This window comes from Bombus bifarius, unplaced genomic scaffold (genome assembly GCF_011952205.1).
Source record: "Bombus bifarius isolate JDL3187 unplaced genomic scaffold, Bbif_JDL3187 scf7180000008033, whole genome shotgun sequence".
Lineage (NCBI taxonomy): Eukaryota > Metazoa > Arthropoda > Insecta > Hymenoptera > Apidae > Bombus > Bombus bifarius.
Window position 1 is genome coordinate 209,507 of NW_022884404.1, and position 24,886 is coordinate 234,392.

Consider the following 24,886-nt stretch of genomic DNA (forward strand, 5'->3'; position numbering starts at 1 on the left):
TAATTTAGACAACTCTTTATAAGACAGCTAGAGCTATCATTATCGTATATATGTGTTACAGCACAATTTACTATAAGACACGAACATAACCAACAGCATAATGTACCATAAGAAGACAAGCATAAAAACATAAAGAGAAAACAAGCTCATCCAACATCCAAAAACAATTCCCGTCATAACTATTAAACCCTCTTCCAAATCCAACATCCTTTCAACAACCCTGTGCCAACCCTTTCCCACTGTTCATCTAAAAATTGAACCACCCAAACAATTACCGCCGCTGGTCGACCACATTAAAGGGAAAATCCAACAATTCCTCCGGAAACGTCACGAAATCGCTCGCCACCAGATCTCACCAGCAGAAGACTCAAGAAAACCAGAAGAACCCTGTGTATCAGAAGAATCGCGCGGTAACGGCGTGCCTGTACGGGCGAGAGCGCGCACGTTCACGTTGTAGATAGAAAGAAAAGGAGAGAGTCGGAGCGACAGAGCATTCTCCTGGAGGCCACGAGCTTCTGCGACTTTTCCTCCGGCAGCGGTCGGAGCTTGCGCGAGGCCAGCTCCGTTCTGCTCCAGAGGAACATTGGGGAGGGAGGATGGCGAAGAGGAACGGAGAAAGGGAGGCTGCAAGTGCGAGTGAAATGACACGAGTGAAAGGACGAAGAGGTAGGCGTGAAACAGAGGTGAAAAGAAGAGGACAGAGAGCGTGTGTGCAGCGACGGTTCCAACGGATGGAAAGAGATCGCGTGGGAAGAGATCGACGACTGCGGAAGACCATGGAAAAGAGCGAGAGGACCCGATCGTGGGATGAAGCTTTCGGGGGTTGTCGGGTTGCCATGGCAGCTACCCCGGCCGGGTAGCAGACCCCAGTCTTGCCGCGGCGGTCGCCGAGTGCGCAACGGCTCTGTTCTTTGTTTCTTTTTCGTCATCGTCTCCTCGAAGAACGCTCGGTGATATATACTCGGTTCTTGTGTGGCTCATTCTCCCCGGTTCTGGTGAATTAGTCTAGTGGTTACAAACCCTGGCAAGTGCGCGCGACCGTCTAATCGGATGCCCGTAGTTGAACACGGCCGGCTGACAGATAACCAGTAGAATGTAATTCTTCGCCGCTTGTTTTCGCTCGAGTGATCGCCACGCGTGAATACCTGGTCGCGCCAGTTGTTCCTTGATCGAGAAATATCTCTTTCCTTCCCTTTTTCTTTCTTTTCCGCCTGGTTAGAGTGGACCAATGAGATTTGTAAATTGTAATCGTAAATCGGAGATATCTATGAGAATGATCAACGTCGTTGCTCTGTAGTAGCTTCGTAGAAACGTCTTTATTCGTGGATCGAGAGTCGGCTGAAAGTCGGAGAGAAGATAGCGGCCGAGATCGTAAAGTCGAGGAAACGCGTGGCTAAGGGAAGCTCGCTAAGTGTCTTGGAAAGTTACAAACTAAACGATTTCGGGGATGAGGAATCACTGTCTTCTGAGAAATTTGTTGACGTACGTGGAGTATAATATCTGCGTTCAAGATTCTTTTTGCAGGTTTCTTGATTAAATATTTGGCAATCTTTGCTCGTGGCCATGATTGCGTTATTGTAGTGGAAACAAAGGATATGACTCATTTTATTTATCAGAGAAGAAAAATTTGGAAATGGTACATGTTGTCTTTCTCTAGGTTTTCCGATTAAATATCTGGCATCCTAAAGAGATGATTACTTTGATAGTTCTACTGGTGTTGATTTTATCGTGCAAGATAGAAATATAATTCGTTCCATTTCAGTGAGAATTCAGAAATTAACATTTTTGTTTTGAGTAATTTAAAATTAGTTTAAAGACGATATATGCAGTACGAAGTCTACTTCCCTTTTCTTCGATTTCCTGGACAAATACAATAAATTCTGCATGTGTAAATACATTATTAGTTATATTGGGTTAGTGGTATTAGAAGTCAAAATTTTTAAATATATATGGAGCATAATAAACTCCGCGATTTCGTAGTTACATATCTGTATTCTGTTACAACTATTGTATCAATAGATTTATCCTAGGAGTGAGGAGTATGACTTGTTTCGTATCAATAGAGGCGTCTGCCTTTGAGGATTTTCGAAATGAAACGTGCAATATAAAATCTGCTCTCGAGACTCTTTTTCTCGGGTTAGTGTTTGAATCGATAGATATGAGTGTGTTGTTAATTTTAGCTGCGATTTTGTAATAAAAGTGAAGAATACATAGCTAGTTTTGCACAAAGTTTGTTTGCCAGGATTTTGGAGGGTCAAAGTTCGCGAAGTGCTTCGAATCTTCGATACTTGTTTTCGTTAAGCTGCCTGTTTCACAGGAGTTTTAAATTGTACTTCAAAAGGAGGAAGGAAGGATGTTTTTATTGGTGTTTGTTGGTATCGCGTTTTACGCGACTATTTACTCGAGTTTGTAAACCAGACACGGTATGAAGAATTAACAGGATTCGATTGACCTGGATTCGTATGACGAAAATAGCTGATGGGATCCCGTTTCTTGCTTTTACGGACGACCCAAGATTCTTTTTCTCAGTTTGCAAATCTGAGGTTGCATCTTCGGCTTAATTTCGTATAAATGTGAACAAATTCTATCTTTCGGTGGATTTTCTTGTGATGTAAAAATATTTGAAATTTTAAGAATTAATGGGAACTCTCGTCATATTCAGAATCTGGCAGTGAGTTTCAAGTCCTGTTTGAAATATGGTTTTGTTTCGTTATAGACGTCAGGTTCCATGGAAAAATTAATGGAACTATGACCACATCTAGAATCTGACAGTTGAAAAATTTTTTAATTTTTTAATTCGTAAAATGTTAGCAAACTTTAAGTATCCTAAATTTCTGTAAGTTTCTGTTTGAAATATTTTCCTGTTATTTTAGAAGACGTCAGGTTTAGAGAGAAGAGATTATTATTACAGTAAACACATTATTATAAAATGTCAGATGTTGCTAAGTTAAATACTATGCATGCCATGTAAAAGAAAACAGCACAGCCATTAAACACTATTTATATAGTTATATAATATTACGTAGATACAAATTTTGAAAATATCACTTTTGAACGTATAATGAAACATATATCTGGTCGAAAAACTACGCTCACCACTGTACATATTGAAATATTGCAATATAATTGAGAAAGTTACAAAAATTCTTAACTTTTTCCGCTAGTCTCTCGCGTTTTCGGATACTCTAAGAATTTGGACACATTCGTATCGAGTGTATGAATGCGTTTCAGTACAGTGTCAGCTAATAGATAAATAAATCAGGCTGACTCTCGCTCCCGTTGATGATTTTCCACCGACTCGAGCGTTCCTAATACTCGTCCGGCTAAATCGCCACGCGGATCTGCCGCGACAAACAATTTTCGCGCGACGACGCCCCGTCGCGTCGTCAGGATGGCTCGTTTACTTCCGTTAACAAGTTCACGCCGCGTCCTCGCGTGATCTCGTTCACGGGAGTCTTGCGAAATAGAGGTGAGACTAGTTGAGAAACGCGATCTTTCGTTGGCGCGGCTTCGTCGACGCGAGATAAGCGGAAGAACGTAATTTTGAAAATTGAAGTAGATTCTTCCGCTTCGTCTTTCTCTTCTTTCCTTCTATTTTCTGTCTTGATCTCACGTGTTGAGAATTCGTGTTAAGCTCCCTGAATACTTCTGATCATCTTTCGTTGATTTTATAAAAGAGACGACACTTCGCATTTTTGAGTCTTTATACGTTTTTCGAGTAAAGACCAAGGAATTACACGAAGTGAGAAAGAAAAGGGATCTAAGAACTTTTTTCATGTTTATAATAGTAGGTGCTTGCCAAAAGGAATGGAAAATACTTTATGACGAAATGTCGATGTTATACATGTGAGTTTGTTTTTAGATTTGAGAGATATGTTTGATGTCTCCTATTTCCATTTTGATACGAGTGGCAGCCGCGGGTCATAGATCGACGTACATGTTCAAATACATATTCCTTCGACGTCTCGTGTTGCATGGCGTTTTTAAGTAAACTAAGATATCAGAATAATGCTAGTAGTGAGTGAAGTAAACTAGTCCAAAATAAACTGGACTAACTATTCTATTCTTATTTTATCAAGCAGGAAAAACCAAATTTATAAAATTATGGAGCATTAGAATGATTGTTAATACACGGTATATATTTCAATATTTTACAAGGGCGAGACATTAAAATCCATCATTTTAATCACATGTGGAACCAAATGAATCACTTTCATTTGCTTATTTTTAAAACATGTAACGTTTACAAATAACTGATAACTGCGGATTTAACATACACACGCGGACGACAGAAATTAATTGATCGTAATATTTAAACTTTCAATTCGATTATTGAAATTCACGTACAAGGATATTAATCAGGTTATGAAGCACAATATTGCAAGAATGATGGAACGATATACTAAGTAACATAATAATTTTTATCCCTTTGAATATTTCTCACAATTTTTAAAGATATGAGGAATCTTTATTCACGAAGTTTGTATTAGGTTGTCCCAAAAGTTTCTTTCGTTTCATAAGTGAAATAATAGATGCACAACATTTTTTATTTTATATTATTTTACGGATTTATGTATGATTCATTTTATAGTAATAGAAAAAAATTGATCAAACGTAATTCAATAAAATAATATAAAACAAAAAATGTTGTGCATCTATTACTTCCTTATAAAACGAAAGGAACTTTTAGGACAACCTAATATGTCATACAGAACTCTGTTATTATTATTTTTTTTTATTTGGAAGGGTACGATATTTCAAGGTCACCTTCATTTTTTCAAATAGTATGCTATATCTTCTTTTGTAAGTAGTGAAATTGTGAGTATTTGGATGACCGACGAATTTCAGTATAACTTTAAAAACATTCATTCTTTAAAAACCTGTAACAGCCACCAGAAGGAATTCGTTATCGGAAAGGACAGAAAATTAAAAAAGAAGTTCTGAAATTCATTGATAGCAAAAAGATATTAAGAGGAGTGGCGCATATGCTGTTCAATAAAATGCCAATTGTGTGACAATATATCGGCTTTAAATCTTTCTCAGTTATCGCTACGAATTTTCTGAATAAACTAATATATTTTTAAGAAACCATATTATAATACATAAGTGGGTTGCGGATATTTATGCATTTATGGGTTTAAAGATATGCACAAATATAATATGTAAAAATATATGTCAAGACATAGTCCTCCTTGTAACATTCAATAAGTGAAACAGATTTGTATTTAAGATTTGTATTTTCTCTAGTCGTCTATCCAAAAAATATCCCACGTCTATCCCACGAACACGACAATCTACTTATGAGATAATCTAATAGTAATATGTACTACACAATAACATAGAAATCGTGGCTCACTGAATTCCCAAATGGAACGCAACACCAACTCAGTTTCCCACCCGAACCTCGGAAACTTTGCAAATACACGATCATCCCTTCAGCGGCACCCCGGAGCAGTCACGAAAAGAGTTTCGCGAGACACAATCTCCAAAAAACGATTCTCCACGGCGAATATTTCGCGGAGCTCTCTTCGCGCCGGTTCTTCTCGGTTTCTTCGCCTTTGCAACCAGTTGCTTCGCGTGACGTTTCGTTTTTTTCCCGAAGCCTCATGTCGCGCCTGTTTCCTCAGCAGCTCCGTAGAAGCGTCGCGTTCGCACTCTTTTCCTCGAAAGGAGCGAACCTCCATTCTTTCCATCGAACGCACACACGTTCGATAGTCGCCAGTCGATCGTAATTCTTTCTCTGGGAGACTTCTCAGACTTTTTACACCGGTGCCACGGAGATTTTCACGAGACGATCGCCCCGAGGCTCGATATCGGGCTTGATATCCGCTCGATATCGATCGTTGACTAGAAGCTAGTGTCGTGTTCGCCAGAAGCACGTGGAGTCGATGGATTGATTGGCAACGGTTCAACCACGTCGTAAATAAAACGTACGTGACAATGAGCCTCTAGCAATGTCTGGATAAATAGCGACCTCTTGTTATCTTTCTAGACGTTTCCTATCTGATTTCTTTCTTCATTTGTTCTTCCTTTTTAGCTGGCTCTTTTCGTTTATAGGAAGGGAATGTTGGTTTGAGGATCTCTGGTTTCCGTGACCGAAAGACAGCTCGGGTTTGAAAGAATTTTAGGTGGAATGAAGAAACTTCATCTTGGAATAAAAGTAAAAGAATTATTTTTTAATATTACGAACATATATTCGATGAATATCATAAACAAATGTTAGAAGTCGACTTTCTGTAGAGAAATTAAAGAAATTAATGCGTGGAAACTTTATTCGTTTCATTTTTCGCAAGATATTGTATGTATGTTAATTTCTCATGAAAGTGTAAAAGTACAATCGTCTTCTAATTATAATCATCTTTGTAAACTTTCTTGCAATTAGATTCTTATAGTCATCCACATTAAATACTGCGTTACCTTTTCATGACAAAACAACGAGCAGTCGTTTGCGAATTCTCGTGTTCATGAATGGTGAATCTCGAATCACGAAGTTTAATATCAACAGATTCTTCCTGTTCCATCTATTACTCGTGAAACCTGTTAATCGTGCAAGTGTTTGGCGAAGGAGCTGATATCTGCGAATAATTTCAGCTTCTGAGTATGTGCCCGACGTTGGAAATCGTATCTCTGATCTTTCAAACGACCGTGACCGATATCAAACGTTAATTGGAATTGAATTCGTGTTAAAGACTTTAATTAACGTGCGACTAGGATACCACAGTGATATTTTGCCAATGAGAACAGGTGCAGTGAAATTATAGTGCGGGGATTCGACCAGTCAAAGTGAAGGAATGTAATATATCGAAATGAATGGGAATGATATATATTTTTGTTTCATTTTTCGTCGATTTCATTGGAAAAGTAAATGATAAGTGGGTGTTGCACGATGAACGTCGCAAAGTGATAATTAGAGATTCCAATGAGTATTTACGAGGATATTTGGAAAATAGTTTGAAACCCAAGCGCGAAATATTACGTGGAAATAAGGTAAAGTATTGGCAAAATTTGAAAACTTCTGTATATATATATGTATATATACATATATATATAGTCCAAGATAAACTAATTTTAGTACCGTTGGCTATTAATTATAAATAAAATAATAACTTTTACTATTTTGTCATTTCCTTTCCTAAATTTTGCTCACTTTTGTATCAAATATTTTTAATTACATATATACAGAGTATTTAAAAGACATTCGGATAATTCCATATTAATGCTAATTGATTCTTTGATTAATACTCGGTGCATCAGCCCTGTCTTCCCAACGTAAATTTCAGTTAATGCAAACATGCGAATTTCAATGTAAAAATTTTCCTGGCATATCTAAGTAATTCTCTACAAAATTTTTTTCGCATTTTGCAATTTTACAAAGGGAATAGCAATTTTCTATAGTTGGTTTTGCAAGCTCTACCATTTCTATTGCGAATTTAAATCGAAAATTTACATCCGAGCAATCCCTGAAAAAAATTGTAACAACGCAATAAAATAAAAAGCATATAAAAACTTTCTGCCAAGTACTTTCATGAATAACAGTATTTCAGCGAACTGCAACCGTAACGATTTTCACCAGAGAAGCTATCGAACCGTAGAAGTCTAAATCGGGAATATCGCGAGTTTCGATCATGTTAGACCGGCTCGGCAATCGAGCGCGACAAGACTGATATTCTAGGGTGATTAATTCGACGGATTCGAAAGCAAATAGCTGCGCTTCCTCCCGATACCACCTGGGGAACCCAGCTCGTTGATTTTTACGCAGCTCGCCGCAATTTCATTCTTTCTGCCTCAAACAAGATCGTTCCTGCTTTTTATAGATTCTCGATAATTAAATCGATCGCGAATCACTTTGAACCGAGTTTCGGATTTCAAGCTCGATGATTGCTTGCCGTCGAATTAATTAGAATACCAAAATGTGCTAGTTACCGAGCTATCATTGTTACATGATTATTTGTTCGATTATAACATAGATGTCGTAGCTATCGATTTAAATAATTAAACATGATAACAAAGTTTTGTCATCTTTCGTGATTCTATTTGACTTCGAAGTGCCCAAACTCGATTATTTTTATGTTAACCCGAAATTTTATTATCCCAACTTTATTCCGATACAATCTTTCGTAGTAAGATATTAACGAGTTCAAGACAAATAATGAGAACATCCACTACTTACATTATTAAGCGAATGCGCTAAAGTTTCATAGAATTTGGAACGAAATTTTAAGGAATGAAAGTTTTAACTTAGATTGTTAATATTCTATTACGCGAATAGTAAGTTCCTTAATTTCTTCGTGAGTCTGGAGTAAGTTTTGTGCCTCCAAGGCAATTTGTTTTCTCGAATATTTTCCCCCGTTGGAAAACAAGAAGAATGATTAAAATGACAATTCATTTATGGAAATCACGCAGTGATTTAAATAACAGACTTTTCGAAATTGTGACTTTTATTATGTATTTTGTAACACTTTTGGGAAATATAAAGTAAATTGGCAATGTCGTAGATTGATGCATACTAAATATAATGTTGGAAGAACGTTAATAATTTCATAGAACTAAATTAAAGTACATAAAATATCTTGATACTTTAAAAATACAAAACGCCTGAAAAAGTATCTTGAAGTTTATTGTTAAATTTCGGTTAGATCGAATGTTAGGATCAGCTTTGTTTTGAGAACATGATTGTAATATGATATTAAATTAGACACACTCTAAACCTAATCGATATAGAAAGATGTTTTATATTAAAAGTACGTTAAAAGCACATTGAATGCAATTTGTAATTCATTTTGTCACATTCGTTTATACGGCACATGTGCTTTAACCTTTTTTCTTAAAACTACACTCGATAGTTGGACGCCAAAGATACGGAATCTCGACTCCTTGTAGTGAAATGATTCATCCGATCTGCTCGTTGATCAACTCTATCAGAGTCGGGTACCTATGGCAGTCGTGATTAGAACGCATAATTACATTACAATGTAATTAACGATTACATTCTCATCGTGGCAGACAATAAACTGCTTTGCAGGTTACACGTTGCGATTCGAGAAACAACCCGTGTTTACGCGGAACTGATGTACTCCTTTTGTTTCGTGTTGGTGTCATTGGAATGTGCCTTAAACGCTTATGTCCGACCATTCACATCCCTATTCTACTTACTTGCATGCGTTCCTCATAGCGCATCATGATTTTGTACGTTACTCTCTTCTCATCTTCCTTTTCGTTTATTTATTACTTATTTATTATCGTTCATTATCTTCAGTTTTAATAACAGAATCGTAATCTAATCGATACTTTTTTTTAATTCGTAACATGTCATATACTGCACGTAGAAGATCCTCTAAGGAAAATATATCCTGATAAGTTTTCAAACATTCGCTCACTGCATAAAGATTTCAGATAAGCTCATGTAGTCCAAATATCTACGGATGTTTGAACTGCACGTTAAGCTCACTGTTCACGCGTCGTCGTAAGAACCGAGAGAGAAGCCGGAAATTTTGGTTCACGCGGTGTACGTCAACCTCGTAATAATAATCTGTTGCTGAAAGATATTTGTTCATGCACTTTGTGACTACGTTTACTAGAGAAAATCGAGCTACGTTATTATTAAACTAACAATGGGCTTACATACTCACTTTGTAGTAAAATTAAAATACATTTCCGTTTATAAGCATTAAGTTTATTTTCCAGAGTAGGGTGAAGTAATATTTTGAAAGAATTCTTAACAATATGAAATGTTCACTTTAATAATTTTGAAATTATTTACTTGCTAGGTTACTTTAAACATAAAAGTTTTCGAAAAATCTTCAGCATAATTGGAATAAAACGTAAACTGGGGAAGTTAAGATGATTTAAGTCAATACTTAAGGCTGGATCAAGTCTGCTCAAAGTCTGAAAACGACGAAGTTGCTACGCCATACTTTTAAAAGTTAAATTTCAAATTCGTCTTCTTCTAAATGTTTAACGTTCTCGTAGCAAAGAAGAAGCTTTCAAAAATCCACTTTAACGTCACTAATATATTATAATGCAGTTTTTGTTATATTTTTTAAGCATCAAGTTTTAAACACTAATTGTTAGAAAATAAAATGGTGATAATATTACGCTGTTTCAGTTCTTAGTAATTGCGACTATCAATAACTAAAACTGTGTAACAGCTAAAAACTTATTTTTCCTACCAACTACACAAATAATCGTCATTTTCCTAATAAGTCCTGCAATCCAGTCGCAACCATGTTAATTGTAGAAGACATATGGGTATAATTAAGTCGAAATAAAAAAAATGTTACACTTGGTTTAGTTACAAAAGGAAATCTAGACAGGATCTAAACAAACTAATCTTAAAAAGATTTGAGCCTAATTAAGGATAATGAAAGAAGTGTATACGTAATTAAGGTAATGATGTAAAATCTAAACGTAATCGATCTAATCGTAAAAAGCTGAACTTTCACTTTCGTAAGAAGGAACGGGCACTCCCGTCCATCAGATTTCTATCTCTGAAAGCTTTTCATCCGGATCGAGCCGAAGAGTTTCGCGACGTAGCAAGCGAATGAAAAACGCGGCGAGAAATTCATTCGAAAGGTCCTGGGAGATCCGTTCAACCGACTCGATCGTATTTTGTCGTCACTGGTATTCTTTTCTCTCGTCGTGCGAGTGCCGTGTGCGGTGAATTCCCCGTGAAAGTATCTCGAAATGATATTATCGTGAGGAAGCCGTCGAGATTTTATCGGTCCACTTACTTCCAACAAAGACACGCTGCTGCCTTTTTCTCTCTTTTTCTTTCGTGAATCCAAGCTTCGTATCGAACGAAGATGTTTTCGGTTGGGATTCGTTTCACACGAATCTCAGCATTCGTCTGAGAAAACGTCGTTGAATACGACACGTGAGTCGCGTTAAACTTGTCGCCAAAGCTTACGAAATTCTAACTAATATTGTCTCTTTACGTTTTTCTTCAATGGCATACATTGTTGGATTGGAATCTGTTTTTAAAATAACAATAAATAGTTTTTACGTCAGCAAGAAGAAGCAGAACATAATATACGATTTGGCGGTAAGCATCCATTGATGCTTTGTCCTCTGTACTTGATGTATTTACATAGCAAATAAATTTAACACGTAGCTAAATTCGAAGGTGTATTTCTTTTGATTAAGTTACGTCTAACGTAAATTTAAGTTTGTGGAGGTAAATTAAAAAATTCGATATTAAACGAAACAGTACGAGGTATGTATTCTTGACTTTTGTTGACAAACTATAGACGCATATTTCAGAAATGAAAATAAAGAGAGACACTATGTTATTTTCTTTTATTATAAAGTTGCTAGATTATAAACAGTATTTATAAAGTTCATCTTTAAACAAATGTTTTAAAATTATGCATATTAGATTATAATTAAATTTTTAATGGATGTAGACTTTATCGTAATATGGAAATCTAGTGCAAAGTTAAATAGAGCTCAACTTTTTTACAGATGAATTTATTTACCTCAAAAGGATATAATTATTACCTATTTCTTTAAAGAAAATATTGTATATTTTGTATTTAACTACTTTTGAAAGGAGTAACGCACATCGTCACTCTTTTAATTTAATGAGGACAACAAGAGAATTAATTTTTTAAGAGAATTAATTATCTTAAAAGATATGAATTAGCTTATTCCTTTAGGAAAATCATTTTATGGAGGAATCAGGAGTTAATCTTTGAGTAAGGGGCAATTCAGTAATCTACTTCCATCTATTATTCGTCATAATACGGCCTAACAGCTTTGATGAAACGTAAATACGGGAGGAGGAGTGTTACGAATTTTGTATAGCGAACAGGAGAGTTAGCAGAGACTAGTGGAGTGAGTCATTTGTGGCCAGACAACCGCACACGACCTGTAAATTCGTGTTTCGATCAAGTTGCCCGCAGCAGTTTTTGTCGGCACCGATTACGCTAACGTAGAAGTTAAAAGATAGTTCGAACGAGTAAACTACGTAATTTCGAAAATAAAAAGTATACAAAATTGTAAACAGGGCGTTAAAGATTTTCATTAGATGAGAACGATCTGCTTGTAAGTGGATATACTGATTTAAAAACATTCGTTTCCCGAAATCTATAGTTTGTAATATCTCTTCGTACGATAAAAGCATATAATTTTTGTTATTTTCGTTTACACCGATTCGTTAAAAATTGGGTACACAATGTACACGTTGTAGAATAACGTACAAATTTTTAAACCGTGTCTCTATCTTCTAGTAAACCGAGGGACACGTATCTGCTGTAGTAGCTGCAACAAAATTATGCCAAATCGCTAAATCAGTCTCAAAAAGCATCCGCACTATACTCCAACAACATTGTTTAATGCAGCCTGGCTTCCGCGGTCTTGGCTGGTGTAAGCCGCATAAAAAATGGCCCCGCATAAAATAACAATCGATATCGATTTATGCAGATTCTGCCAGTGGGATGAGTATGATTTATGCGAAATTCCCGGTGAGACAGATTCGTTGTACGCTCAATTACAGACAGACCAAGCTAAATAATCGAAAGGAGGGGCTGAGATTGGGAAAGGATCGAAATAGATAGAGACAGGAAGTGAGCACGATTGCTTCCTCAAACTAACAAGAGATTAAAACGATTGCTAGACGACGAATGCGGTCAGATTGCATTTGTGTTTGTGTAACATTAGCATATTTATGAAGAGGGAATATTCAGCGATGCGAGGAAGTGCGGGGCAGAGGTGGGTAGATTTAATCGATCTTTGACGAGAAATACGTTCATCCAGCGATTCCCTGTCCGTTCGAATAATTAATTTGACCGGTAATTCGGAATTGAATTTCAGCGAAAGTTTCATGGCGGGTGGGGTGGGGAATCTTCACTTTATCTACGCTGCTTTGATAAGGCTTGATAAAAGTACTTGGCGATGGGGCAACGTTTTTATTTGCATAGCGCGCAAATTATCTTGTCGAGTGACAGGAAAGTTAGATTAAAAATTATGTAAATAATGTTTGACTGCTTCAGAGCGATATGTTGAACGAGGAAGTTTTTTTTAGTGAAGGTAGATATCCTTAGTGTATTCTCGACCAGTCGCGAGGAGACGCGATCACTAGAAAACGCGTCAACGAGAGTCGTAAATCCCCGTTACGATTGTAATAATCGACGCCGCGAACAGATCGATCCCCTGATTTCCGTTGAGATAACAGGGGTGGTTGAGGTGGTATAACGCTGCGATTAACAGGGTTATAAAATATGTATTTCCAACAACTTTACACAAGATAGTAACGCCGATGCGTAAGAGGTAAGTGAAGAATAAATGGATTGCTCTTAGATGAGAGAATCAGTGTAGGGATGATGACTGATCTGAAGACAGAGCTAGAGACCTGGTAGATATGTTGTCGTCGAAGAAGTCTTGAGGTGTTGAGTATGTTAGAATTGAGAGTTAACTGAACTTCCGCTCTCATGTAATTACGGAGGAAAGCTCGGTGTGTAGGTATTTTTTGAACGAATGAAGCGGATTCGTTGTTCACATTTTTCGTTATGAAAAGTGAGGGTAACGATCCGCGATACCCATTGGTTATGGCTAGCGTTAATGAATGAAGATAGGAGGAGGAAACCTCCTACCAACGTGGCTCATGGGTGACCTTATTCATGGGAAAACCCGGTTTTTCCCGTTATATAACTATCAGCTTTTTCCGTAATTTCTAAGAGCGCACAATAAACCTAAGGACTTTTCTAAGGACCATACATAAACCGAAAACATTTATGGAATTAAGGATTTGCACGGTAAAGATGAATAGGAAAAACTACTTAAGTTAAAAAGTCTAAGTTTATGGTTGGTCCTTAGGTTTATTGAGAGCGGACCCTTATTAGCGGCCAAATAACGAGGGACGTCGCACGGTTTATATCACTCGACGTAACACTTAGTATTGAAGATTATTGAAAGAAGGAAAGGGAAACATAACTATTTATGATGATTTTCAACAAGATAGGGTGAAAAGTTTAAAGAAGAAAATTCTACGAGAAATTAATCAAATTGTTTAAGTTTTGAATTATATTATCATTGCTTTCTTTACCACAGTTTTATTTCCTAGATATATAAAAACTGTTTAAATAACATACATGTATATAAATTCTAAGGGACACGCCAGTAGAGTATTGATTGAAAAAAAAAATGAATTTTTATATTTTCAATTGTAGCGAAAACTTTTATATTATAAAATTCATTTTGGCTAAACGTTACGTTTCAATTAAACATCTACAAATTACTAGAATCCATAAATTTGTTTTCACTGCGAAAGAAAATAGCGTTCGAGTAGAACCAAATTGAAACAGAATGTCCGCAAGAGCAGGAAAAATAAATGGTAAAATAAATAAAGCTTTGATAAAAATACAAAATACGATTCGTTCGTCCAAACAATTGGAAAAGTTCTTATAACGGATATAAAAATAATTCTTTTTGATTTGTTCCTGAGTAAACGTACCATCTGTCTCTTATCGTTTCTTTCAATAGACACTTGGGCACGTTTTCTCATAGAAGTTCACACATGTCCTAAGATCCTGAGATTTTCTTCTATTTGTCGATCAGAGTTCTCACTTTCCTCTTTTCAGTTCGATATAACGATTCATAACACAAGTATATACTCGAAACATAAAAATATATAACATAGGATAAATCATAAATACACTTTGAATATTGATGTACATATAAATTATTTTAATCCGATTTATTGAAACAGAAGAATGTATAGACCAGACAAATACTCTTTGGAGCACTATAGCTAACTATAGCACCGCTGATACTTTTAACATTTTCGAACTTTAAGAAAATAATTTGAAGAAGTCACTTGCATAATGTGAAAGAGCGTTGCTGATGCTAACAGATTTCAAGCTAAAATCATCCAAGTTGTCTATGAATATGTCAAGATATAATCAGAAACTGTTTTACCATCGGAGCAAGACAATAGCGCCAGCTTCACTTTTAACTTCTTTCAACTGTCTCTTTTATAAAGTGTTTAGCGAACACAAAGTTTTTCGATTAATTCAGACAATGCTACGCGATAGTTATCTCATCGAAGAAGAACAAGGTGCGATTTTAGCATACAAAGAACAAAAATTGAGAATTGTTGAAATCGCATCGTAAACTCGGGCGATTTCATAAAGTTGTACTAAATTTTTACGTGGTCCTACTACGCGTGAAGAAAACAAGAATGGTACACCTAAAAAGAAGTTATCTCGCCGTACTGAAAGACAAATTGTTAAAGTTGCGCGCAATACACTAAAAAGTTACATTAAAAAGAAACCGTGAAGGAATGTAATCTCAACCTTTCTGGTTGGACCGTTCAACGTATTTTCAAACGTAATCATTACAAAACAAAAAATGATGTCTGCATCTACGTTCTTAAAACGTAGTCAGACTTCAATTCATTAATTTACAACATTAATAAATCGAGAGCTAAGTTTATGTTTAATATGCCTTACTTAATTCACTATTTAGCTTCGTAAGGAAGAAAAGTACTTCTCTAAGCATAATTCCAGTGGAGGAAAACTTATCATGTGGTGTGCATTCTGCTGGAGGAGTAAGCTTCAATTTGCTTTCCCTATTTCAAAAATGAATAGTACAGAGATTGATATTGATATTTTGAAAAATAATTTAGTACTTAGTAATTTAATACTTATGAGCAAGATAATACCCATATACATAAAAGCTGAGAACTCACAGCATGGCTTGAAAGATTTAACATGAATTAATTCAAACAATCTGCATGCTTCCCAATCGAAAATCTATGAGGCATTATGGTACGGCAAACATCCAACTTTCAAAAATTTTGTAGTTAAAAACAGTTGTTACTGAAGTATAAAATCAAATTTTGTAGTTAAAAACAGTTGTTACTGAAGTATAAAATCAAATTTTGTAGTTAAAAACAGTTGTTACTGAAGTGTAAAATCAAATCAGGAATTACGAAAAATTTAATTAAAAGTATGCCAAATCGCATCTTAGAATTAATAGATAAAGATGGAAGTCATACTCGTTATTAAAATTACTTTTTTTAACCACCTACATTATAATTTTATCATTTCGTTGTAATTTAATAAATTGTTATACGTTGTAAATACATTGGTACATATAAATGCTCACTAGAGAAATATTTTGTTTATTATTATTTTCAAATAAATTCAATTTGCAATTCAATTGAATTGCAAATTCAAATATTCTTTGGAATTTTCTTCATTACATATAACGTTGTCCAACCCCTTTTATATGATATTGTTAATACTTAAAAACCACTCCATAGAACTCCAGAACGTTCGAAAATTGATGCTGTGGTGTTATTGTTACGCTCAGAAATGTATATGAACTGCATAAAACTCCGTATAATTATGACTCTATAAACTGCATATATATTACTATAATAGCTGCGATACCAAAAACTCCCATCTAAAATTATTACAAATTCCAAATTACGCGAACACCACAAGACGCGTATCTTTTACAACCAAAACCAACATCAAATCACAATTGCAATGGGAAAAATTCCCAGCTGCAATTAATACAAACTGCATCCTCCGTGCTACCGAGACTCGATACGAGCCGCCATCTGGTCAACCCCCAACACCTGTCGATTCGCATCTCCCCCTTCGCAATACGATCTCCCCCTATCAGGCTTGCCGCCTAATTGCACCAAACAATCTAGCAGCCACACCTCGATGACCAACGAAACAACCACCACAGTCATAAAACGTTGTAAACGAACTCGGCTAGAGGTTTGCAGAGTGCAGTTAGCATCATATCGTTTGCGAGGCATCGTCAAAGTATTTGCCGACCGAAGAGTTTTGGTCGATCAATGAAAGGGAGGAGAATGATAATTCCTTTGACGACCGCAATGTTCATCATCATGTTGAATCGAGACCAAAGCCAAGAGAGAGAGAGAGAGAGAAAGAAAAGAAAGGTGGATATGGAGATATGGAGATATGGAAGGAGAGACCCTCTTCTGAACCCGTGAGATCAAGATCGATTTGCCTGGACACCAAGGAAGAAGGCCAACGGCACGTTTGCGGCTGGTCGGCTCTCTAACCAGCCAGAGTGGGCCTTAAGTGATTGTCGACCAGCGATATGTCCTTTGACCACGACCGAACCAATCTCGTGAGAAGGATATAATCCGTGCAGGCTGGCATGATTCGATTAGAATCGATTCCCACCCTCTCCCAACCTTCGATACTCCTCCAGCCACCTGCATCTTCGATTACAGTGCCCTTTGAATCGATGCCAGACGCTAATAGAATGCGAGGCAACCTCGCGACTTCGTAAAAGGGGGAAAAAGAACCCTCCAGTGTTACGGAACGGCAGACCGAGAACTGGGGACTCGGTGGTAGACAGCGTGTAAGTCGTTGTATGGGTGAATGTCGATGTTTTTCTAAGTCTGGTAGAAATAGACGAGGTGTTGGATATAAAGTGATTTGCGCCGCTTGCCTGGGGGTGTGGGAGGGGTTGAATCGCTGGGAGATGGAAGGATGGTTAATTGTGATGTGTTGACGCTGTTTTCCTGTGGTGGGTGGTATAGGTACTATTGGAGGAGGAAATGGTGGAGGAGAGTAGAAATTGGAGACTCGGTGGGGGTTAGGTGAATCGAACGAGCGCATGCAATGGGAGGGTATTTAAGGAAATAAAATAACACACAGGTCCTACTTTTGCAAGAAAAGAAGATGTTACATTGATCCTGTACTAAAAAGAATGTAAAGAAATGGGTCGATCTAAAGAAAATGTTATCGCGTTTGAGAAAAATTGCAAACAGAAGAGTAGAAGTTGCAGGGAACATCTTTTTTGCATACTTTACAACAAAGACTACATGATGTTTCGATGTATAAAGAAAAGTTTTACAAAATCTCTTCAATTCAGTCTGACAAAAATTTAATTCAAACTTTCATTCGCATACAAACTGCAGGAAACAATTTGATAAATATGAGGAAAGTCAAACTCAAAGGAGTTTGTACAGTATACCGAAAGAAAACTACAAACAGACTAAAAAAGATACATTTATAAGAGGTGGAACTTTAAGATAAAGAAGTCATTCCCCTGACAATGCTTGAAAACCAAAATTAGAAAAGTTTTGATACATTTTCTTGCCACGTGTTAAAAACAACTTCGATATAACGTAGCGGACTTTTTAATTTAATAAGATGCAATAAAAAATAACGATGGAAAAATGAATAAAAGAATGGAAAATTTGTTCTACAAAAAAATTCTCAAGATTAGTAATATCATATATGTTTAATGACAAAGTACTAGCCGTTTTAGAAATGTTCGAGTATATTATAATATACTGCAATGAATATATTCCACCATACTGTCATCAAGCTAAAAGAAACAACATTAAATGATTATTTTACGAATACTTATAAATTCATCTAAACAAAATACGAATAGATCGTAGGTTAATTTAACCTAGTTTTAAAGTGGTAAATTAATTGTGAAGATAGATTTAGCATATTTAAACTATGACCGTGAGCGAAATAGACGCTTATTATAGGAGCTATTAGCTATGTGAGCATGAGATTATCGGATATTATGTGCAAAGGGAGTTCGTCTCTGCCGAAGTTAGGTTAAGTTACACAAGTTTGCGAACTACAGGCTTTGAAGTTGTCCAAACCTATTAAAATATAACCACACGTTCTCCAGAGATAGAAATTTTTCCCTTATTTTCTACAACAAATAAATTTAACTGTTTCATTGAATTATTGTAATTCGTTCCCGGTGGCACGAAGCAAGAATCATTTCTTTCTCGCTGATGATTGCTACTGAAAAGTTAGGTACACATATATTACGCAAATATTACTTGTAACTAATGATATCATGTTGACTGGATGTTAAAACTAGTAATTTTTTAGATTTTAAACTAGTAAGTAGTAACTAGTAAGTTTTCTAAATTTTAAATGCTACGTTATATGGAAAAGTTCATCTAACCTATTCTCCTGTTACGGCTCAGCAAGAAAAATTTATTTTCTGTTTTGCAGTATTCTCAGTCTTTAGAAAAGCATCAATTTTTGTACAAACGCACGATTTTAGATGAAAGTAAGGTGTTACGTAAAAATTGAAAACGTTAGAAGCTCCAAATTAGCGTTAAAAGATAGGGAAATGTTCCTGAATATGACTGTGTCCAGAGTCATTATTACTTGTGTGATCTCGAATGATTGTAAATGAGTATCAAAGTTTAAAAACAGTCCATGTACGAGGGTTAAATTAATTTCAATCTTTTTAAACTGATCTGTCTAAATACGAAGTCTGTGAGGTCTCTTGTTGTATCTCGATTGCTTTCTTTGTTCCTTATTCTTAGATTCATAGCAGAGCGGTCCAAAATCAGGTAATAGCGGTTGTTGCAATGCAAGAGATCGTTCACGCGAACTTTTACTCGACTGCCTCGAAGTGCAACTTCATGCAATTGAGTCTCTTTAAGGTTTAACGACAGTTCGGAAAAAAATAGGAACAGGCGTGTATACTTGATAGAAGAACTGCGTGTTTACTCGATAAAGTTCTACTACAGACTGATGATAGGAACGATGTTTGAAGTTAGCCAAACTGTTTCGGGATGGACACTTGAATTTCCCGATTTGACACGTTCTTGAAATGAAGAGGGCATTTTTCAAAATGGTGAGGTGACCGCATGCGATGTTTAAGTGTCCGACCAACGATTCGCAGGCAATATAACAAGGAAGCGTGTAGAATTTAAGAAACGGAAAGAGGTATGCTAATGCCAAAAAATTCCGCGTCACTGGATTGTCCTCGATTACAATCGCACTGTTGCGCTGCAACAGCGGTCAATTTATAGGGAGCGTGAATCCACGTTCAATCAGAATGATAGAATCATCGTTCTTTTCACGCGACGCTACCAACTTCTTCCATAAGGTAACCGAACATGATTCACCTTTTGATGCAGGCTATGGATAAGGAGAAGCCTGCCAAGCATCAGACGACTATCGATGATATCACAGCTCAAAGACGTTCATCTTCTTTCTGGTTGGTTTCAATACGTCCTCCATCTTGATGTGTTACATGGCCCACGAGTTGGCGCTTAATCCGGATGTTCAAGAGAAACTAAGGGAGGAGGTGGATCGATATATGGAAGAAGGAAACGGGCTGATTTCGTACGAGGCTCTCGTGAAAATGAAGTACATGGAAATGGTGACATCGCAGACATTTTCGAAAATATCCTCCGATGGTTTTCATCAACAGGTTGTGTGCGAAAGTTCCAATTGCCTCCAGCGGAACTCGGTTACAAGTATTTAATCGTATGTTCGGATAACATTGTGTGGTTTCCTGTTTACGCATTGCATCACGATCTTAAGTATTTCCCTGAGTCTGAGAAGTTCCAGAACGTTTCAGCGACGAGGACAAGAATAAGTCTCGCGTTTTGTCTTTTACTTTATTGATTAAGAGTGTGATGTGCAACAGTGCTATATATATATATACATATATATATATATATATATATATATATTGATTTTTCCATTTTACAAGCGAAATATTTGCGACGATATTTATTGTTCGTACACGATGACGAAATTAAATTTAAGGTGGTGAATTTTCATTCAAACGCGCCACTACATTTATCTCATGAAATATGAATGTGAATTTTGATTTTATTATCACGATGTAATTAAAAATTGTGGAATCAATTGGCATTTCGATATCTCCAAATGTAAAAAATCCAAACGGACAAAGATAAATATGTATATCTATCGTTAAAGAAACCAAAGTATAGTTTCGCTTGGAAGATATCGGAGAAACAGAGGTAAGATTCATTTATCGGTTTTTTTATTTATCTCTGTTTAATATTTTAATTATCATTGATTATGATGTATTACGACTATTTCTGTCTTTTGTATAATACTAATTTGTACTGATAATTAGAGCCTGTTGTTATTCGCGTCATGTAAATTCCTTATCCTAAATATACAAGCTGACTTTTATAAAAATCCAAATTGAGTACCTGTTGAAAAATGCACCGAATACGACAAACTGACGTTTACAGTTTGAGGGTACTGAGACTAGGGTAAAAACGTTTACAGTCTAAGGGTTAAATTATTGCAATTACGAACATTATGTATTATGGAAATTATATATGTAATTATGTTTGACATTTTAAATGATTTAATCAATATTAACCGTTCAATTATCTACTATATCGAAGAACTACTTAATTACTGTAGGCAACCGTCTAATAACACATAAGAATTCCGGAGAAAACATTCGCCAATGGTCTGGGTACCTCTGTGGAGAAACTACTCATTCGGCGAGTGGAAAATCCGGTTTCAAATCCCAGCCAAGTAATCCGATTGGTCGAATATTTTTCTCTCTACATTGCTAAGCATTAATATGATGTATATTTTGTAAAAATTCGTACTGGATTATATTCGTTACTGAATTTATTGCTTTGATGTGAAACAACTCAACAAGTACTTACGAATTTAAATAGCGAAACTATCTCAAGTTAACGTTTTAATAAAATTAATGAGACAGGAAGAGCTATACCCAAGCTTCCAATTTCAAAGAAAATATTTGGTAAAGATCGTCTGGATTTTAATTTGTTTTTCCAACGTTCTTATTGAAATTCGCGAAGTTAGTCCCGATTTAAGCTCTTCAGCCGGTTAAGACTAACCAACAACACACGTTTAAAAACCTCTTGAATCCTATGAACTGAAGATCAAAACGGTTAAAATAAGAAAGATAAGAAGATCTGATTTGATTATTATGCATACAGTAACCTTTGTCATTAATTTTAACAAAATATATATTCCTACAACAGAAAACAGGATTTTCCCTCCAATTTATCTACCGATACATATATTCTTTTCTATTATCTTCCATCGGTCCAGCAATTATGGGGCTGCCACTAATCTTAAACTTAAAGGGCGTACGCGAGCTCAAAAAAAAGAGAAACTGAAGACCAAGAACCAAGAGATGGAAAACAAGAGAAGGCTACAGGGAGAAGTGTAAGACCTGGTGACCGACGAACAGAAGAAGGGAGGAAAGTCCAAGGGAGGAAAGGCTGGAAGAAATAGCCTACGGACTTTTGCACTCGCGCTTAAGCACACACACCACGATATCTTTAGCTACGATATTTCTCGGAGTTTTTCTAGGAAACCCGAGATTCGCGGCTCGTTAGCGCGTGGAAATCGCACAAAAATCGGCTGACTCGCCAATGCAACCGGCTCGAAAGAGAAACGAGAGGCTAGAGACGCCTGAAGAAGCCACCTGTGATCGTTAAACGAAAGATGAAATCGATACCTCGAATTTAGGGCGGAACCAAACGAAATACAGTGCGAATGATTGATTTGATTCTTTTTATTATCGTCTGATAACATTTTAAAACTGCATATTATCCAATATAGTATAATTTCGAATTATTTCATTAAAAATGACGAGGAACAAAGAAAAAGATTATTTTCAATAAAAGTCTGCAAATATCTTTATCTAATTATATTTATTATTTGTTTCTTAAATTACGTATCTGAAATATATTCACATTGTCTCAATGATATAAGATAAGTTACACAACAGTTTCAAGCAAGTATTAAAGTGAGATTATTTGAAAGATGATCAAAATACTTAGTCAAGTCGCAGTAAAGAATAGCACACCCTGTGAAGCTTGTAGTAGATGTGAAAGGGTGTAGAAATACGTAGCTTTCTATTGTATTGTGCATTGTTCTATTTACATTGTGCAAAATTAGCCCGACAAAATGATAGTACACGTTGTGTATTCTCACTTCTCAATTGAACACGAGCAAGTGTCAGTGAGTGATAGTTTAGAATGTAGTGTAGTGAGATATTATACGTAATTTGTAGAAAATAAGATGTGAAAAAAACCAACAGATCGAGAAATGTAAACGATTTTAATATTATCAAAAGGAAAATTTCTATTTTAAGATAATTACGAATAATCGTGAATATTACTATTTGCTTATAATCGTATTTATGATCGTATATATTATAAATACGAAAAACAAAGAAAATTACTAAAGCTGTCGGTAGAAGTGGAAAAGTTGTTGTCAATTTTTCTTGTAATGCACAAAATTACGGCCGAAGGAAACATCATGGATGACCGAAAGTTTTAACAGTACGAAAGAAGCGTGCTATTTCAAGAGCAGTATAGAATTCATCGATAACTGCAAGGGAGATTGCTGAAGCTGCTGAAAACGAATATCAGAAATGTCCAAGGTATCCTGAAACAATGTAAGCATTTACAGCGAAAGAAATTGCAAAGGAAAACTCCTCTAACAGAGGCACATGAGAAGACAAAATTGCAGTTTGCGGAAGAACACGTGCACTGGAAAAAGAAATGCAGAAAAGTGTCGTTTACTGATGGAAAGAAATTTAATTTGGAAAGCTCTGACGAGTGGAATTATTGTTATCATGATATGCGAAAGGAAGCAAAAATTTTGAGCTGTCGTAGTGACGATGTGAGCCGATATTGTCTTTCATGGCGGAACAAATACAAAATTTATCCAGGGTAAACTGAACAGTAAAAAGTATTTAGAATTAATTTGAACACAAATTGGAACACACACAACACGAATCTCTGGGGAGTAATTTATATTTCAACAGGATAACACGGCGGTTCACGTGGTAGTAAGAGTGCAAAGCTGGTAAAAACATATTTTAAGAGTAATAATGTTGCACTTTTGAAATGGCACATTCCATTGACATATATAAATACAATAGAAAACTGTTGAGGAGATCTTGCTAGAGCTGTTTATGGTAAAGGCAGACAAAATTCAAATAGCATAAATGAATTGACCGAATGCATTTTATTAGAATGAGAAAAAATAAATAAAAAATCAAAAGATCTTTTTATCAATGCCAAGGCGAGTCATTTTAATTATACAAAATTCTGGCGGCTCTACAAAAATTAGCTATCAATGGTTTTTTATGATATTTCCATTTTTACAGATAAACGAATCTCATAATAAACATACAAAACGTATATATATATATATATTCAAAATTAAATTTTTATGATTTTCGATATAAAAATTAACAGATTGCAGGATGTGCTATTCTTTTGTCGCGGATTATATCTTCACAGATGGATAAGAGGAACTAAATATCTGAGAATTTTACTGGAGTCTAATATTTCTATAGAAATATTTATACAGAGCGTCCCAGTTTTCTCGACAAAATAATATTAGCATATTCTGTAAGTAAAATTAAGAAAAAAAATGTTTTATAAACATAGACTTTTAAATACCTTATTTAGAAGTTATAATAAAAATATGAAACATTGTGAAACAAATATGAACATTGTTATATTAATTATAATAGTATCCCTCTCTTAAAAGTTAAACTCTCTTATAAAGTTCATTTTTTGAAAATAATTGGACTATAAAACAAAGAAATAAGTAACGTTGGTATTATATGTGGAAATCAATTATTTTAAACATATTTTATTTAATCAATTTCTATATAAACAGGAATACGAGGAAAATTGTCAAATTCTCTCACTATACCGGCAACTCGTAAACTTATCCAATTACTCAGGAAGCTTGAAGTTGTCTAATTAACAATGAAACTGCATCGAATCGTCGCGAGCGAAAAACGAATGGCATTACACGTGACAAACCTTCCTTAGACATGTAAACACTCGTGCAGGAATGTATGTGCGATAAATCGGCTTCTTTGAATATCTTGCTGTTCGTTGCACAAAAATTAATTACGTACACGAAAAGAGATTTTTAATTAAACAGAACTTGATCAAAGAAAATACTTTGATAAATTGTATAATTACTTAATTATTCCAAAATACGATGATCGAGTTTCTTCTTTAATTATAATCATGAATAATATTTCTATTTGTAGATTTTACTTATTAATTTGATTGCACAACGGGCTCCAATTAATTCAGATAATTCAGATCTTAATGCAATAT

At 35.6% G+C, this 24,886-nt stretch overlaps 1 protein-coding gene and 1 long non-coding RNA gene across 3 annotated transcripts in view; one reads left to right on the top strand and one right to left on the bottom strand.

The window, feature by feature from the left end:
* The first annotated feature begins 856 nt into the window (after window positions 1-856).
* Window positions 857-24,886, top strand: part of LOC117207501 (dipeptidase 1-like) — a 146,234-nt gene continuing 122,204 nt past the window's right edge. Inside the window, exon 1 of one of the 2 annotated variants that reach the window (XM_033447801.1) lies at window positions 857-1,095. The gene's annotated coding sequence lies outside the window, so the exon portion shown is untranslated. Of the gene's footprint in view, window positions 1,096-1,288; window positions 1,483-24,886 lie in introns of those variants that run through there. The other variant, XM_033447800.1, reaches the window with a different exon arrangement.
* On the bottom strand, window positions 1,091-18,478 carry LOC117207503. The gene is made up of 3 exons (XR_004487530.1): window positions 18,467-18,478; window positions 8,158-8,162; window positions 1,091-1,265 (listed from the first exon to the last, which is right to left on the bottom strand). It is a non-coding gene; the product is annotated as an uncharacterized LOC117207503 (long non-coding RNA).